Raw genomic sequence first — 16,868 nt, 5'->3', positions numbered from 1 at the left:
AGCAAGATGTGACTCTCCGTACCCTCCATCTCATTCTGCCTATTTAAATCCGATCGTTCAAAACACTTCCAAATATTCAGCGGGCTTAATCTTATCGTGTCCACTGTGGTCTGCAGTTTTCATCCGTTTTGGAATGAAAAAGCAAGTAGCGAGACGTTTGTTTCCAGTTTAGAAAACGTCACAAAACCCAACTGGTTATAGAGACAGAGCGGGTAATTTTGGTTGGTACAAGCAGAAAACTACATATCGTATCTCGCTGATGTATTGGAATGTGGGCTTACTACTGAGATATGTTTTGGATTCGACTTGATACAAACTTTCTGTTGACATTCAGACAAATGATAAATTGAAAGGCGAACAGTTCCTCCCTCGAGGCACTGCGCTTCGGGGCGAGATGGCTCAAGTGGTTAGAGCGCGAATTTACTGGCCGGAAGGTTCATGGTTCGAACCCGACCTCTGCCTCTCGACTTCTCCTGTCTAGGCCTGGGCAACCTGGATTATCTTTGCCCTCGTGCTTCCTTCAGGTAGCATGGCAGCTAGGCACCGGAAGGGTGTTACAACTGAGTGATTTTTAGGCAAGCACTTCGCGAAAGTAGGTAAAATGACTACTGATCTTTAGTTTCTTTTGGGCCCTGACGAATTTTCTTGGGATTCAATCTAGTTCCAATATTTGATGAATTAGTGCTGGTTTAAACGTCGATGACTTGTTTACCAGATGGGGAAAGATTGTAATGTGTCCTTGGTCCGTACGTTTGCCTAGGAACTTTTCTACTCATACAAGTGGGCCAAACAGAGGAACTAAACATACCACACAGGAGAGCTTAAAACTCACCGTCAGAGAAATGCAAATCCACTGGAACCGAGGCGGGTATGGCGATGCTTCTCCTCAGGAGGTCTGCACAGACCCAAAACTTCATGAAAGGTATCATGGATTGCGGCACACCATTAAGGCCGTCCATTCCTCTGGATTTTATGCAAATTCACATCGAATGTTCAACTGTAGACCACATTTACTGGAATTTTTTTATTCCTTGCGAACCAGACTGCTGAGATACTACGATGTTTATTAAAGGGTGCGAAACCCTATTAAAACCAGTCTGAACTGCGTAAAAGATCACACATTTCAAGCTGTTAGCATCCCTAATCAATCATTACTAAGTTAAGTAGTTCTTTTGCAAACCTCTCTTCAACTTATGCTGGATTTTCGCCCCCAATATCCAAAGTATGTCCACCATTCAGTCCACTCATGTCATCAGGCAGACTTTTTCAGGTCTTGCTCACATGTCTCATATGATTTTGTGCCCGAATGTGTGCGTACACGTTGGAAGGTGACAACTTTGCTTGACATCACTTAATCTGTACCTCACGGAGAGACGATACATTTGCTAACGGATACTTTGGAAGCGAATTCGTTGAAATCGCTCCCGAGACAACTTGGCGTGATTTCGAAAGATCTTGAACTGGAAATTAATAACAGGAGGAAAATCACTGGTCCCTATCAAGATTTGGTTCCTGTTCTGTCACGATTAACTGAAGTGGCAAGACACACGGTCCTGATCTCAGCCCGACTGAGTAAACCTGATTCATACTAACACACTGAGTGTACGATATTGCACAGACACGTTATTCTAAAACTGAGTAATTGATCACTGCAACATCAGCATAAAGAAGCATCAGTCAGCATTTTGTTCAGGCACTCCCCAGAGGTACCACAAAGCGTTCTATAGAACAGCTAAGGCTATCTGACCGGAATTAGTCAATCAAAACTTCCTCGCTAAAGTGATACTCTGTGAGTGGTCCCATACTTGTCCATTTCCACTTCGTGTTGATGTTACGTCATTTTCTCGAAGGTGCCCTCCTGTGAATCCTCTGCCTTACGCTCAAATTGCCACACATCAGCTACTGAACAGACAATTCTACGCCATCCATTGGCAACAGAGTGATCAGATTGTTATCAGTTATCGTTCTCGTTTGTCGCTGAGTTCTAGTGACTTAATCGAGCATTATCTTATGGGACCAGCGCCTTGGCTTCTTTTCCCCGCTGGACCCCGCCATAACCTTTAAAACGTATTCCACATTAACTGAGTGTTACTTTGATACACTTTTTACATCACATTTGTTGCCTTTCTTTTGAGAGAGTGGGCGCTGATTAGACCTACGTTCGGGGTCTCAGCGTCCCCTTTAATGTAACTAACCATAGACAGCATGGCAAAACGTGAAAAGTATGTTTAATCACAGAGGAGTTTACAGACTTGTGAAGTCGGGTTCAGAGAATCGTCTGAACGTGACGACATCTACTCTTCCCATTCACCTGCTTGTTGTATCCAATAGATACCGACCATTTGGACCAGGTGAAAAAAGAAATGCTGTTTCAAGAGGATGGTGGCTATCACAGCTCCGACGATCAACTTTGATGTCATTTTGACGAAAAAAAAGAACGCTGTTTTACGTGATGCCCTATCCAACTGCCGTGATTCATGGAGTTTTTTTACACTGTTTATTACAGGTGCCGAGTTCGCCGAGCAGAAGTTTAAATGAGAATGAAACGAGTTGCACACAATTTTGTGCCTGCATCACGCGCACGCTGAGCTCGGGTTTGAATAAATTAGCAAGTTTTACAGTTAAGTCAATCGATTCTACTCAGTGAGCTGACAGAGTTAGAGGCTGCAGATCAAACGTGCTTTATTTGGTCGTACTCTGGAAAAACAACAGAGCAGACTACACAGCTCGAATGCTAAACAGAAAGTAGTTTGTGTTTGTGGGAAGGCAACTAGAGGATGATAGTGACCGAATTTAGATAATCTAGCTGATGAATAGTCTTAGAATTCTGAATCTTGGGACCAACTTACCGGAGAAAGCTGATAAAACTTACACCGTTTGATACGAATGCCTATCTGCATTTGTTCAACTAATCAATGTGCTCGGGACATGGGGCTCCCAAACAGAGTGAGATAGCTAAGCTTTATTGTAACTTGTTAATTCTGTTTATCCAAGTTAGCAAAGAAGTGCTTCAGTTCACGGAGAGATTTTTCAAACCGGGTCCGGACAATTGCAAAATGCAGAGGTGAAAACGGTCTGTTTGGTAGGAGCGATCCTTCCAAAATTGTATTCTTCTTCTGTTGATGGAGTCAAACTACTTTCAGTTCAAAGCAAGATCGTTTGGGAGATTGTGTGCGAGTCTGTCATCATATCACACCTTTCCTCGTTCACTCCTGGCCACTTTCAACGATTTCCTATCCTCTTCATTCAAGCGGCTGTCTTCAGAAGCAATTCGGTTTCCTTCTAATGGCTCCATTGTCTTTGCTGAACGCTCGAAATCTGTGTAAGAAACCTCAATCTATGTGTTATCCTGTTGAAATACGCTCGAACCCTTTCTACCGGGTCCTGGACCTCTTTGAACGATTGCAGTGGACATATCTCTAGCCTATTCTCCGTCCATATAGTTGCTTCAGTGTTTGCTCTGGATTACGCGCACTTTGTGCTAACGAGCTGGCCACTTTGGACAACAGTGTGCGATTTTGCCAGTAGTATGGTCATTGTGCTGGCCTGCGTCCTTGGTGTTTCCTTTTGTGCATCTTTCCTTGCGTTCTGATCCTTTATGATAACGGCTTCAGTCGTTTCAATCACTGAATGTAGTTTGTGACTGTCACAGCCGTGATAAGGTGTAACACCTTTTTGGTGCCCAGCCACCACGACACACGAAAGAAGCACGAGAGCTGGGATATTGCCAGGTTGCCCAATCCTAAACAGGGGAAGTCGGGAAGCAGAGGTCGGGTTCGAACTACGAACTTTCCGGTCAGTAAATCCATCTTGTTCCAAGAGGTGATAAGGGTTGCTTGAAACACCAATTTTTCCGGAACTTTCTAAACTCTGTATCCATTCATAGGAGGCAGGGTCCCATGAACAAAATACTGGAATTACCGTAAGGCCTCACGCTGTGTAGCATTGATATAACTGTTCCAGTGGTTGGTTTAAAAAGCACCACTGCCGTTGATCATCATACATAGTGCTTCTTGTTGCACTCAAATTGATACACTGCCATGGGCGGCTTGGAAGTTATCATAACAGTTTTGGTTTATTCGTTTGTCTTCTGCCAACAGAGGCATAACCCTTGATATGGCTGACCATAACGAACCTGAAGTGGATAGGACTCACGGGGTTTTTGGATGGAACAGTTGAATCCCCCTACGCAGCAACTAAAGACTGTGCATCAATACCTTCTGAGCCCTCCACTTATATGTAGTCGAATATAAGTCGAATAAGTTCTGGTCCTCAAAGAAAACTCTGATTTTTAATGTAAATTTTCGATGACTACTCAGTCTCTGTTAAAGGCAACGGGTAGTCTTCGAAACACAAGATACTTCTTGGTGATCTATCTAGACTTCATTTGCTTTAGAAAGAAACCAACAAAACTAACTAACTCGATATCTTGGCTATTGCTGTTGAGCTTCAGAAAATGCATGGGCGATAAAACTTTGACTTTCTTTTTTTGAGATAAAAGTTCACAATATATATGTCGAGGCCTCCGTGAGTGAACGCTGCTACCAGTATTTCTTTCTCGATCTGCGTGCAGTCCCTTCAGATTTCTTCAGATTGGACTGTCTCCTGAAACAGCACTGCCTCCTAGTTGGAGTGAGCTGCATTCCCTTCGAATTAGCGTCTATCGAACTGGTTCGTAGTAAGCTACAAAAAGACCTAATTCGCCTTCTAAAATATCCTTAGTGGATCTTTGTAATTTACTACTCATTAGGTTGCTGAAAATCTGTTGACAGCCCACGACCGGTTTCGCCCTTTTGGGGGCTCATCAGGTAGGCGCAGTCCCCGGGTTGACACCTTATGTTCTACTTGAAACCGAATTTCACGAAATTAGCGAATATACATTCATTTGCTCACTAATTTGGTTTTTTGAAAGACTCACCTGGAACCCAGCTGAATCTCTCGTTTGTAATGTTCTCAGGCAACTGAATGTGCTGCACCAGGCCGCCTCATTCGCGCAGTCAGTGACATTTTTGTGACAAAGTTATCGCTAATAAACTGATTCAGATCGACGTAATGCACTGCTCATGAGGTTGCTGAAAATTTTTCGACACCCCACGACCGGTTTAGCTCTTTTTGTGGCTCATCAGGTAGGCGCAGTCCCCGGGTTGACACCTTATGTTCTACTTGAAACCGAATTTCACGAAATTAGCGAATATACATTCATTTGCTCACTAATTTGGTTTTTTGAAAGACTCACCTGGAACCCAGCTGAATCTCTCGTTTGTAATGTTCTCAGGCAACTGAATGTGCTGCACCAGGCCGCCTCATGTTTCAGTCGCTACGATGTTCGAGAAATTGCGATACATGTACATCTTTGTAATGCACTACTCATAAGGTTGCTGAAAAGCAGTCGACACCCCACGACCGGTTTAGCTCTTTTTGTGGCTCATCAGGTAGGCGTTACAAATATGCATCCTTAGTTGAGCTTCACATTACTTCCATGGTACAACCTTGTGCATCAGGAGTCGAATTGACTGCATTATGTGTTATTTTCGGTAAAAAAAGAAGCCATTTGGATATTTGACTTGAGAACTGCTGTGATATTATCTGAGCTATGTATCTTCTGAATTGTACAGAGCTTCTTTGAATTTCTGCGTCATTTGTTATTGACAATTTACTGTGGAAAGTATTACAGAACGGCATTCAAATTTATCCAGACTTGTACAAGTAATTCTTTAGACGGAAAGAAAGCTGTCGAAGTTGATGTCATGCTCGACAAGTGTTCACCTGAATATTGGTTGACCAGCAGCAATACGGGTCGCCATAATCTCAGCCCTATATGCCATCGGTTGTGATATCTACTTTTTGGTTCACCAACCGATGATCATCTCTTATCGAGGGAGCTGCTTTCCTCAATCCGCTAAGGCTGTTATTGGACTGGGACTTCCTAAGGTCGCAGGCAGTGACTTGGGTTTGCTTGCCATTGTGGGCTCCCTGCGTACTTATGACACTTTTATGCGTGGCACATGGCGTTGAAGGTACATTTTTGCCATTTAATCTCACACCAGACCCAGTATGACGGTCACTTTGTGCCTGATGTGCGAGTCTTGACTGTGCTAGCGCACACTGCGCCTTGAAGAGCATTCACCATTGTTTGTCCTTTCTTTGGTTGTTGGTCCTTAGACGCGTGTTCCCATACCAAAATCTTTACATACTTTGGGATTCACCTCATCAGACTGGCACTGTCCTTGGCATGATTTCGAATGAGACGTTTCTCTCTTTTCTCCCATATTCTCCTGTTACTCTTTCGCGTTCATCGCTTGCACTCACTTTTTATGTTTGTGACCATGCTCTTCAAAAATAAATGATAATGTATTTGACCAGCATGGGATAGACCCAGTGTGGAATATATCGCAAATCCCATCAGCCCGATTGAAGGGCATAGTCATCTAAGTCTATCGAAAGGTTTGTTAGACACAGTCAGGTGGCTTGCGTGGTCAAGGTGACAGATTAGGCTCGTTGGATTACAAGTGAAGTCTATAGTGTCTGGAAAGCAGAACGGTCTCCAGCGACCTAGGATCAATACAAATTCCCAATCTGTCTGCTTTCTTCGTAAATATTGTTTTTAACCGATCTATTGAGTCAGTTTACAATTAGCTCTATGACATCTAGTGCTGTTAGGCAATATAGGCCCAACATCTGACGTTCCACATATTGCTACAGGAAATTTTGTCATTGATAGTGCTACGAAACCGTACAATCTAGGACGGAGAAGTTGATTTCTACTCGGCACTGCAGCTCGTCAGCAAAAATGGTGATGTGGTTTTGTATTATATACGAGGATGTACGATGAGCAAACAGAAATGCCACTATTAATTGTAATGAACTTGAATGCTCTGATTACTGAACTGCTGACAATCAACATCAGCTGTTCGTCAGATATCCATGGGGATTTTCGCGTTTAGACACGTCATTTGGATGGACTTAAGATGCTTGACTTTCCGTTTTCAAAGAGTGGAGTCCACAAGCGATAACGACAGTCTTTGTGCGTAGTGGTCAAGAACGTCTGCAAAAACATTCCAACTGATGTTGGTAGTGTTACTCTCAATGAGCAAGTTGACATAAGCTCCTATCCACCGGTTGTTCTTCACTCCAGTGATAACATGTCACTTTGATTCCCCCTGTACAGTTCTTGTAGCAGTTTAAAGGATGTGGATCAGCTGGTGACTCCCAGTAACACCTTCACTGCTGGTCGAGGGAGAGGTGAGGGTATTTGAGAGGTTCCTTTATGATCCTCTCTCACAAATGGCCAGAACGACTGGGTCAAAAATCAGACTTTCCTGCAATCAAAAAGGGGTCATGTTGCTTATTGTTCGTTCCTGACGGCAGGTCTCTGGAGGGAAACGGAATGTTTTGTTTACCCGACTTGTTCACCCAACCTAGACAGGTCGTCTAATCTCTGGGGTTTTCATTTACTTTGTGGAGAGTCTTCCTCAACTGCCGATGTTCTCTTGACTCTGTGACGAATACGCCTAAAAGAAGGAAGTCGACATTATTCCACAGAGATTTTCTTTTTCCGCAAGTCTAGTTTTCTTGGCAACAATCAGTGGTGCCTGTGATGAAAAGATAATCAAATTCCTAAAAGAAACTACTCACAAGGTTGTTGAAAACTCTTCAATAACAATTTAAAAGATGTGGATCAGCTGGTGACTCCCAGTAACACCTTCACTGCTGGTCGAGGGAGAGGTGAGGGTATTTGAGAGGTTCCTTTATGATCCTCTCTCACAAATGGCCAGAACGACTGGGTCAAAAATCAGACTTTCCTGCAATCAAAAAGGGGTCATGTTGCTTATTGTTCGTTCCTGACGGCAGGTCTCTGGAGGGAAACGGAATGTTTTGTTTACCCGACTTGTTCACCCAACCTAGACAGGTCGTCTAATCTCTGGGGTTTTCATTTACTTTGTGGAGAGTCTTCCTCAACTGCCGATGTTCTCTTGACTCTGTGACGAATACACCTAAAAGAAGGATGTCGACATTATTCCACAGAGATTTTCTTTTTCTGCAAGTCTAGTTTTGTTGGCAACAATCAGCGGTGCCTGTGGTGAAAACGTAATCAAATTCCTAAAGGAAACTACTCACAAGGTTGCTGAAAACTCTTTGACAGCCCACGACCGGTTTCGCCCTTCTTGGGGCTCATCAGGTAGGCGCAGTCCCTGAGTTTCCGTCAACCTTATGATCTACTTGAACCCAAATTGCACTGTTTTCGAGAAATACACTCATCTGCAAATCAGTTTGGTTTTCACGGGAGACTCAATTGAATCTCTCGTTTATGATGTGAGCAGTTTCCTTTATGAAAATATACTTCGATATCTCGAATATCGTGCCAACTGAATCATGAGGCGGCCTGTGTGCAGCACATTCAGCTGGAGGACATCATGAACGAGAGATTCAATCGGGTCTCCAATGAAAACCAAATTGATTTGCAAATGAGTGTATTTCTCGTAATCAACTTCCGTCCACTGACCGACAAGTTCAACCCTGACACCTTATCAGGGAAGGCCACCTTGTTCGCAAACTGGTTTCTGTTCGAGCCGCGTCTCAAATAACTGAGGTAAAAACGACCATTTATATATTGCTCGGCCTTTCACTCTTCTCCATTCCAGAGGGCAATGGCCGGTGAAACGTGTGAGAGTTTATCAACACATGTGAGCGCGTCGCACCACTCTCCAACGTAGACTTATCACAATACATTACCATACTAATCGTTAGAGCACCTTTTGAAAGTATTTGCCTACGCTTGTTCATCATTAAAAATTCTGCCAATCGGTGATGTTGCCGTGATACTACCCGTTATGACTGCCATGAATGTGCAAGACGCCGTCGGAAGAATAGATGCTTTATGTAACTGACCTTGATGGAAAAGACACATGGATTAGGACCTGCAAGTAATGCTGCGAACTATGATTAGTCGAAGGATCATCTACGGCAAAGAAAAAGCAATCAGAGTGATGCAAGACAAATAATCGATAGTACGAAGTCTGGAGGTCACAAGTTTGTGACGGGTAGTTATGAGTGATTATTGTTTGTCCCTGAAACCCCATTATCTTCTCTTGATAAAGAGGTCACAATGTACATATAGCTTGAGGTTAGGTATGACATTCAGTCGTTGGATCGGTGAACTTGTGCGCCTTGCATATCCGCCTTCGATACGGTCTGACATCCGAGCGCTGGTTCGCCTTCTGTGGACTCTAGAGTTGGTAGTGTGAAGGCATCCAGAAACAGATCAAGGGGCAGGTGATGAGCATTGCTGATATAACGGTGTCTGATATCATTCGTAGGCCATGTATGCAATCCAAATTCTTTTCGGGCTTGAAATAAAACATTTCCAATTCGTCTGATAACTTTTTTAAGGATTCACTGTTTTACGTATCCGTTTAAAGTGTATAATGAACCTTCTGGCTTGAAAATTCCGTCCTTTACTGAAATGTATAAATCGGGGCTCGCACAGCTTTTGTCTTGGGTGGCGGCTTTGATATGTCTACCTCAAAACACCTCTGCAGATGATTTGTGACCTCGTGAAGTATCGCTGGGAATGGATCTTTGAGTACGCAGAATGGTAGCAAGCATCAACATTCCCTCCCCTCTTACTTTTTTTAGCAGAATTCTTACAAGAGTAACAAGATTTTGTGTCCATTGGGCTGCGAAACCCAGACTGGCTTTGGAACGTGTTTCGTGATTATGGAATTGCAACGGGTAGGATCATCGGAAAACAGTCGATAAGAATAACCTTTATTGCGGTGTGGTTAATTCCGGATGTGATGAACACGATTTTTGAATATCCCTCTATTCTACCTAGAACTGGGATGTTGTATCTTGGGAAATGGTTTTTCTTTGCGGCCCGTTTTAGTTAAACAATTGGCACTGATGAGAATGAAAAGGATAGGACCGGACAAGATGCAACCCTGACGGTGAATGGGCCGATCTTAGGGTGTTTTGCGGTCTCATTGGACTGGTATTGCCTCTACTGCTGTATCCCTGGTAGAATAACAACTACTAAGGTTTTGAACTTTTTGTCAGTGAACTTTTGCAACCGAAAGCTTTCCTATCCCCAGTTTACTAGGGCCAGCTTACGAAAAGATGTTTTCGGTGAACCTGTGAAGTATCTTCATGCGAATACTAAACGGTGAGTTCTACCCACCAGACAGGTCATTGAGTTGGGAAATTGTTTTCGCCAAAGAAAAATCCCCGTGGAGTGTCTGCCAAAACGTGACTACTGGTTCCAGTTTTTTCATCAGAAGGCTAAATTTCATCTCTTCATTGATATTTTGACCTGCATTCATCCTTGTAAACTTTGCACATAGTGGAACACCAGAATACCGGCACCGACGTTTCCTTTAGATGAGCTTAACACCCTCTGACTTTATGCTTTTGTTGCTCATTGACCCTAATTTGGAGAGGACGGTTTCCATTAACCTGATCTACCTCCGTTCCTGAGCCCATGTTCATGGGCGTTCATAGATGAGCTGAAGTCATTTCCATCCTATCCCCACCGCTAATTAGGTGTAAGCTGCTGTGACGTTAGACTGTTTGGCCGACTGAAACCTACTAGCCACAACAGACAGAGAGGACCAAGGTCAACCCGGACGTCAGCCGCGTGTATCATCAACCACACGAAAACCAGTAGTGGATAGTAGACCTGATTACCTGCTAACACGATTAGTGCGGACTAGTCGGCAGATATCAACAAACGCGAGAACACCCATACACACACTGTTCACACACGAAGTACACATAACGGACTGTTACACTACCTTTGCAAAACAAAACATTTTGATCCAAATATCCCTTCTTTGTGAAGTGTTTCTTCTAAGGATTGCTGGTTGTTGTTGGTCCTCTGTCCTGCTTTTGCAGGGGACCTTTGGTTCAGTATTTTGGATAACTTTGAGTCCAAGAAATGTACTCAAAACGAAAGCCGGTCGTTTCCGATATCAGAACGTCGGCTGAGATTATGTCCTGTAAGTGAGGCCAATCTATGCTGAAAAGCCGAGAAGCACTGTATAGACAGGAAATAGCGCTTGTGTATGTGCGAGGTGATGTCACTGCCTATCAGCCGCTCGTGACCAAACGGTTGTGTTCCACCTACTAATCGCAAGTTCGATACTCATTGGATTTCCACGGGGTGCGCACTGCTGATGACTGCCAATAAGAACGAAACAGCTGTCCAGTGCTTCTTCGCTTTTCAGCATGGAGACCAGTTTCACTTGCGGAACAAAATCTCAATTGAGAATCACCAAAGCCTCCCACACTACCAGCACTTAGAACACCGGATGGTCGCCATCTCCAGCGGTCCCAACACGCTGACCCAACTAAACGGTGTATGTGCATTAGGGCGAGAGGGCCCAAGTGGTTAGAGCGTGAATTTACTGACTGGAAGGTCCGTGGTTCGAACCCAACCTCTGCCTCTTGACTTCCCCTGTCTAGGCCCGGGCAACCTGGCAGTATCCCAGCCCTCGTGCAATCTTCGGGTGGCATAGCAGTTAGGCACCGAAAGCGTGCTACAGCTGAACGATCATCGTCGATCGTATGTGTATTATCACTTTGGCAGCACAGTCGACTACTGAAAATGTTCTAGCTATTCAACAAAAGGTATTGTCGGCTTGATGATTAGACGGAGTCCTTTTTAGCTGTAAATGCTAAGTGAAACCAAGAAACTTAATCGAATGTGACCAATCTATGCAGGTAAGAAAGTGGAAAAATTGTTGAAAAACTCTAAATTGCAACAAACTTTGATGCAATTTCTACAGGTCAAATAGAAAGTGCATAGTCAAGTCATTGGTAAGTCTTGTGTTAAGGCCCCTTCAACTGGCTACATAGATATAGAAAAATTTGCTCTATCAATTCGCCAACCTCTGTGTTTCCCTCAGTTGTCAATTGCTCTCAGTCACCGCGAGGCTCAAGGGTCTTCAGTGTTGGCAAGCCAACCACTAACGTTTTCTCCCCAAGTACGACTATCCTCACTTCCCTTCCCCGGCACCTTTGAGTGAATTAAAACCCACTGAGGTCTTTTTTCCCCGTCGTTAACGTGTGCACCTATTGAAAAGATCAATCATATCAGAGGGTGCACAAAATCTTCCGTAATTATCCATTCCAGTTTTCGCTGTCAAGGTCTCAGTAGATTTTCAAGGTTAGTTCATCTTGTCAGAATTGCATTGTTTACTGCACGTTTAGTTCAGCTCCACATGTAGCAATCAAATCGTTATTTTTCCTGAACTTTTATCTGCACTGTTGAAGGCTACTAAGAGCGGCGTACTTTTACTCACCGATTGCACCATCTACGATCCGACGGACCTGGGAAGCAGCAGTTGGTATAACGTTGAAAGTGTCCCAATGTTGATAACTGTATTCTCACAGAGTGCTCATTAGAGCGGCAGCTACATTTTGTTCTTCTTTATGTCTAAATAAGGGATACCACGGGAATAGCAACTTGCTAGAGTGCCTTGTTTTAAGTAAAGAGCTTAACGCTTGCGGCTCTTGTGTGTAATATGCACGCTATGGAAACACCATGGCCTACGTGAACCGGCCGGTGCTAGTGGTGTGGTGCGTTAAGCTGGTGAGCGTGTGTAGAGGTTGCTGTATCTGGGGCTGCGTCTACCGTGTGTGAGTGAGCGACGCGCTAGCTCTGAGGCCTGTATGCACATATGTAGAGACAGGATCTTTGTCGTAGGTCTACTCTGTGTGCGGTAACCATCCTGGCAGGGTCGCCAATTATGTAATATGCACGCTATGGAAACACCAGGAGACAGTGATTCTCCGAAGGCAGGTGTTCACGACAATTTCTGTGGATGGAAAACAGAAATAAAGCTCATGAGCCAAGGCCCAGTAAGCAAGGTTGTACATCACCAATACTTACATATGAATCAATCAGAATGACAGACACCGTATACTACACGTGTCCTGCTTCCGGAACGAGCGCTTTTGAAGGGCTTATTATCACCGACTTCTCAATATCGATTCGTTTGAAGATGTTTGACGATTTGAAAACAAACCAGCATTGTCGAGTTCAATGATTACAAAAGTGTGCACTGTTTTTGTTGAGAAGATGTTGCCACGAACAAGGAGCAGCTTGCAGATTAGTCCAGACGCCCCCTGAGGTGGGTTCGAAAATCCATCCTTCTGAATTGCGACTGAACGCATTTTCATGCAGCCATGAATGAGTGATGGTCAGCTATTTCCATCTAGGTAACAGAGAGAGGTGATCTCCCTTTAGGGCTTGCACACTAAATAACGACTGAAGACGAACGTTCCAGAGCATTAGCCCTTCTTGAACTTTCACTGTGGTCTGTAAGGATGGTTTTGCAGAACGCTAGCACACCTGAACCCAAACACAGAACAAGCAATGATGAATATCAATAAATCGCTAGTAGTATTATTGTTCTTAACGCCAAACAGGTCAAATCTGCACATCGAGCAATCGCACAAGAGCGCAACGAACAGAAATCGGCTGAGAAAAAATCCTGCGGACTAAAACGTTCACAAAGAATTGGGTTTAAAAGAAAGGGGGTCAGCTGTTGTGGATTTAGGTTCTGATGGTGTTCTGATAAAAAAACTCGTTAGGTTTACATACATACTGAACTATGCATACTTTCCATCTTCACTGTGGGTCTTGGTCGCAACCTTGATGTTGCGGTTTTTTTGAATCAGCTGACGTCTTGCCAACATTTCGACCCGGTCTTAGACGTTTGTAGGGATTCGGAAGAATGGGATGGGCATTGCTGAAATGCCTTCCCAAATCCCAACTCCATTTGTAGCTGGTAGAGCAAACGGAACAGACAAATGGACGAGAGGTTGCATGTACCATCACATGTTTTTGCAATTCTGTAGGCCATTTTGCAGTATAATTACAACGGGGACAAGGATAGCCTTTGACTCCGTGTCCATCACGCCGACGGACTGAAGATGAGACATCTGCCTGTGAAGGGGGTGAGTGGCAGTTTTTCGGAGAGTGTTTGGGTCCTGCGTCCAGAGAAGTCTTTGATTCTGGACTGTACGACGTTGTGATACAGGAAGATGTGGGGCTTAGCATGGAACTGGTCGACTTGTAAGCGGAAGAACATAGTTCATGTCCACCTGTATCACATTGAGCTTCGTCCATTTTCAGTTCAGCTTGGTCATCTGGGCTTTGTTTTATCTCATCTGCTTCTGAAATTTCGGTTTCCGATCGTAGACGATCCAGTTGTGCCTAGAACCAAGAAAGAAATAATGGTCAGTTATCGGTCCAGCCTTTGAGCCCTTGGCTTTCACTAGGATGGTCAGGATTATATCGTGCCCATCAGTAGCTAAACTTCGTGTTCGGAGGTATGTATGCAGACGTGCAAGTTTCTCATCCATGTAGGTCTGTGAACCAGAGTACCGAAAGTTGTGTGGCGGTGCCACAATTGAAATTCTGTGGCCCAGATGAAGTGGAATTTGATTAAGGATAGGACACTGTGTTTGCGACTCGTGAACAGCGTTCCGGTAATGCAGGACCCTTCCTACCGGAAGCAGATACCATTGGGTTCAACCGTCAGTTTCTATGCATTGAATATTCCGTACGTACGGTTAAAAACAATCACTGTGTTCGACAAAGAAACGTGATCTTATGGAGTGCCACTGAAAAGGAACGGGGAGAGAAACTACTCATAAGGTTGCTGAAAACTTTTCGACGGCCCACGACTGGTTTCGCCCTTCTTGGGGCTAATCAAACAGGTGCAGTCCTTGAGTTTCCGTCAACCTTATGTCCTACTTGAACCCAAATTGAACTGATTTTGACACTGAAAACTCTTCGAAGAACATCACAAACGGAAGATTCACTTGAGTCTCCCGTAAAAATCAAATTGATTTGCAAATGATTGAGTGGGCAATATGGTGTCCTGCAGACTTGGCCTGATGAGGCCTTTGTGTCAGAAGCTAAACGTTGCCCAAATGAAAGAACTACCGGTTGTTTATCAAGTTCTTCTGCAACGATGACTTCTTAATCGATTCCAAACTTTTCCCAGTTGATTGAAACAACTACGGACCATGGGTTCGCAAATTGCCAAGTGACTACGTTCGATAGGCAAGGCTAGAGGCGAACTGGGAGAGCCACCGCATATTCAATGAAAGATACTTGAAGCCCAACATAATCCCCACATCTTTACTGGTCAAGCCATCGGACGCGTCACTCTTTTCTGCCCAAGTAGCATCCTCAGCGGCCAAGTCATTCCTCAAACAGATGATATGCTTGACTACTTGGCGTGTATCTGATATCCGTCACCATGCATCTCGGCTCAACAAAGATCTTCAAAACGTGCTCTCGCCCACAGACTTCCAGTTACTCAGAACCAAAGCAACAGAGGTGAAAGCCATCCAAGAACAACACTGCAAAGGAAGACGTCCATAAGTTCGAAAAGTTACCTTCAAAAACTCGGAATTCTAATGAGCTCGTAACTAAGCCTGAGTCCCCTGCTAGCTATTGTAGCTTGATAAGTCTATCAAACAGAGCGCTAAGTGAGGAAGAGCGTTGTCTGTTAGAGAAAGGCTTGAATTTTGCAATAAGTAAAAGGTGATAAGGGCGGAAGAAATAATCCCTAGCGTTGAATCTGTGTTCAAAAAACTTCCGTCAATGGAGGCGGAGAAGCTACGGGTACAGCTGGTCACGGCTCATAATTTCCAGCAGCCAGAAGCTCCAAATATTACACCAGCAGAGCGAAGAACCTTCAACACCCTAAAACGTGACAATATAGTGATTACAAAGGCGGACAAGGGTAAGGCCACTATTGTCATGAACACGAGTGATTATCTACAGAAGGTTAGGCAGCACCTAGCTGAGGGTCCCTACTGGGAGATCAATAATGCGAATGTTACATATATAATGAACAGGAGTAAAGCTAAAGTTGGGAGATATTTGCAGTCCGTGATAAGCCACTTAGAGCAAAGCAGCTGGTATCGCTTTTACCCCAAAAGTGCAATCCAACCACGGCTTTTTGACCTTCCGAAATTCCATTGACCAGATGTCCCGGTAAGACCGACAGTAGATGGAATAGGTTCCCCGCCGCATGAGCTGACCAGATTCCTGGCCGGTATTTTAAAACCCATCACCGGGAAATCTAGTACTTACCTTGCCAACAAAGTAGCGGGGGTCACCGTTGAACCAGCTGCTATCCTTGTAAGTTTCGATGTCCATTCTTTATATACAAATGTGCCCAAAAGGGGACTCTTTAGAAATAGCTAAGCGACTGCTACTAACAGACACCACCCTTTCAGAACGGACACAGCTTTAGGTGGATGAAATAGTGGAAGGCATAAAAGCATGCCTGAATTTCACCCACTTCGTTTTCGACTCCGTCATTTGCACTCAAGAATAAAATCTAGCAATGGGATCTCCAATGTCCCCGGTTTTGGCAAGAGTATCTATGGAAGAGCTTTAGCCGGATTCCCATACCCACCTAAGATATACTGGCAGTATGTAGATGACACTTTCGTCGTGGTGAAACCAGACAAGGTTAGTGAGTTTTACAACTACCTGAATGAACTGAGTCCACAGATCAAATTAAGTATGGGGATGGATTCAACCTCGGGTACATTGGCCTTTTTAGACTGCATGACACATAAGGTCGGAGGAAACTGAAGACCACAGTGTTCGAGAAGCCAACCGGCACTGGGGCAGTTTTGAACTACTCGTCTCTGCATCCGAAATCGGTATTCGCCAGTATTGCCCCATCAATGTTGAAGCACGTAAGGGCTCTGTGCACAGAAGTTGATCGGACAGCGGACAAAATTGAAGTAAAGAACGAATTTAGGGGTAGTGAATATCAAACTAGTTTCATTAAACGTCACTTGTGAAGGGGTTTTGGTACTGGTAGCGAAACCCA

The sequence above is a fragment of the Opisthorchis viverrini genome, assembly GCF_000715545.1.
Source record: "Opisthorchis viverrini unplaced genomic scaffold opera_v5_84, whole genome shotgun sequence".
Lineage (NCBI taxonomy): Eukaryota > Metazoa > Platyhelminthes > Trematoda > Opisthorchiida > Opisthorchiidae > Opisthorchis > Opisthorchis viverrini.
The sequence above is the reverse complement of the archived record's forward strand: the minus strand, read 5'-3'. Positions refer to the sequence as shown.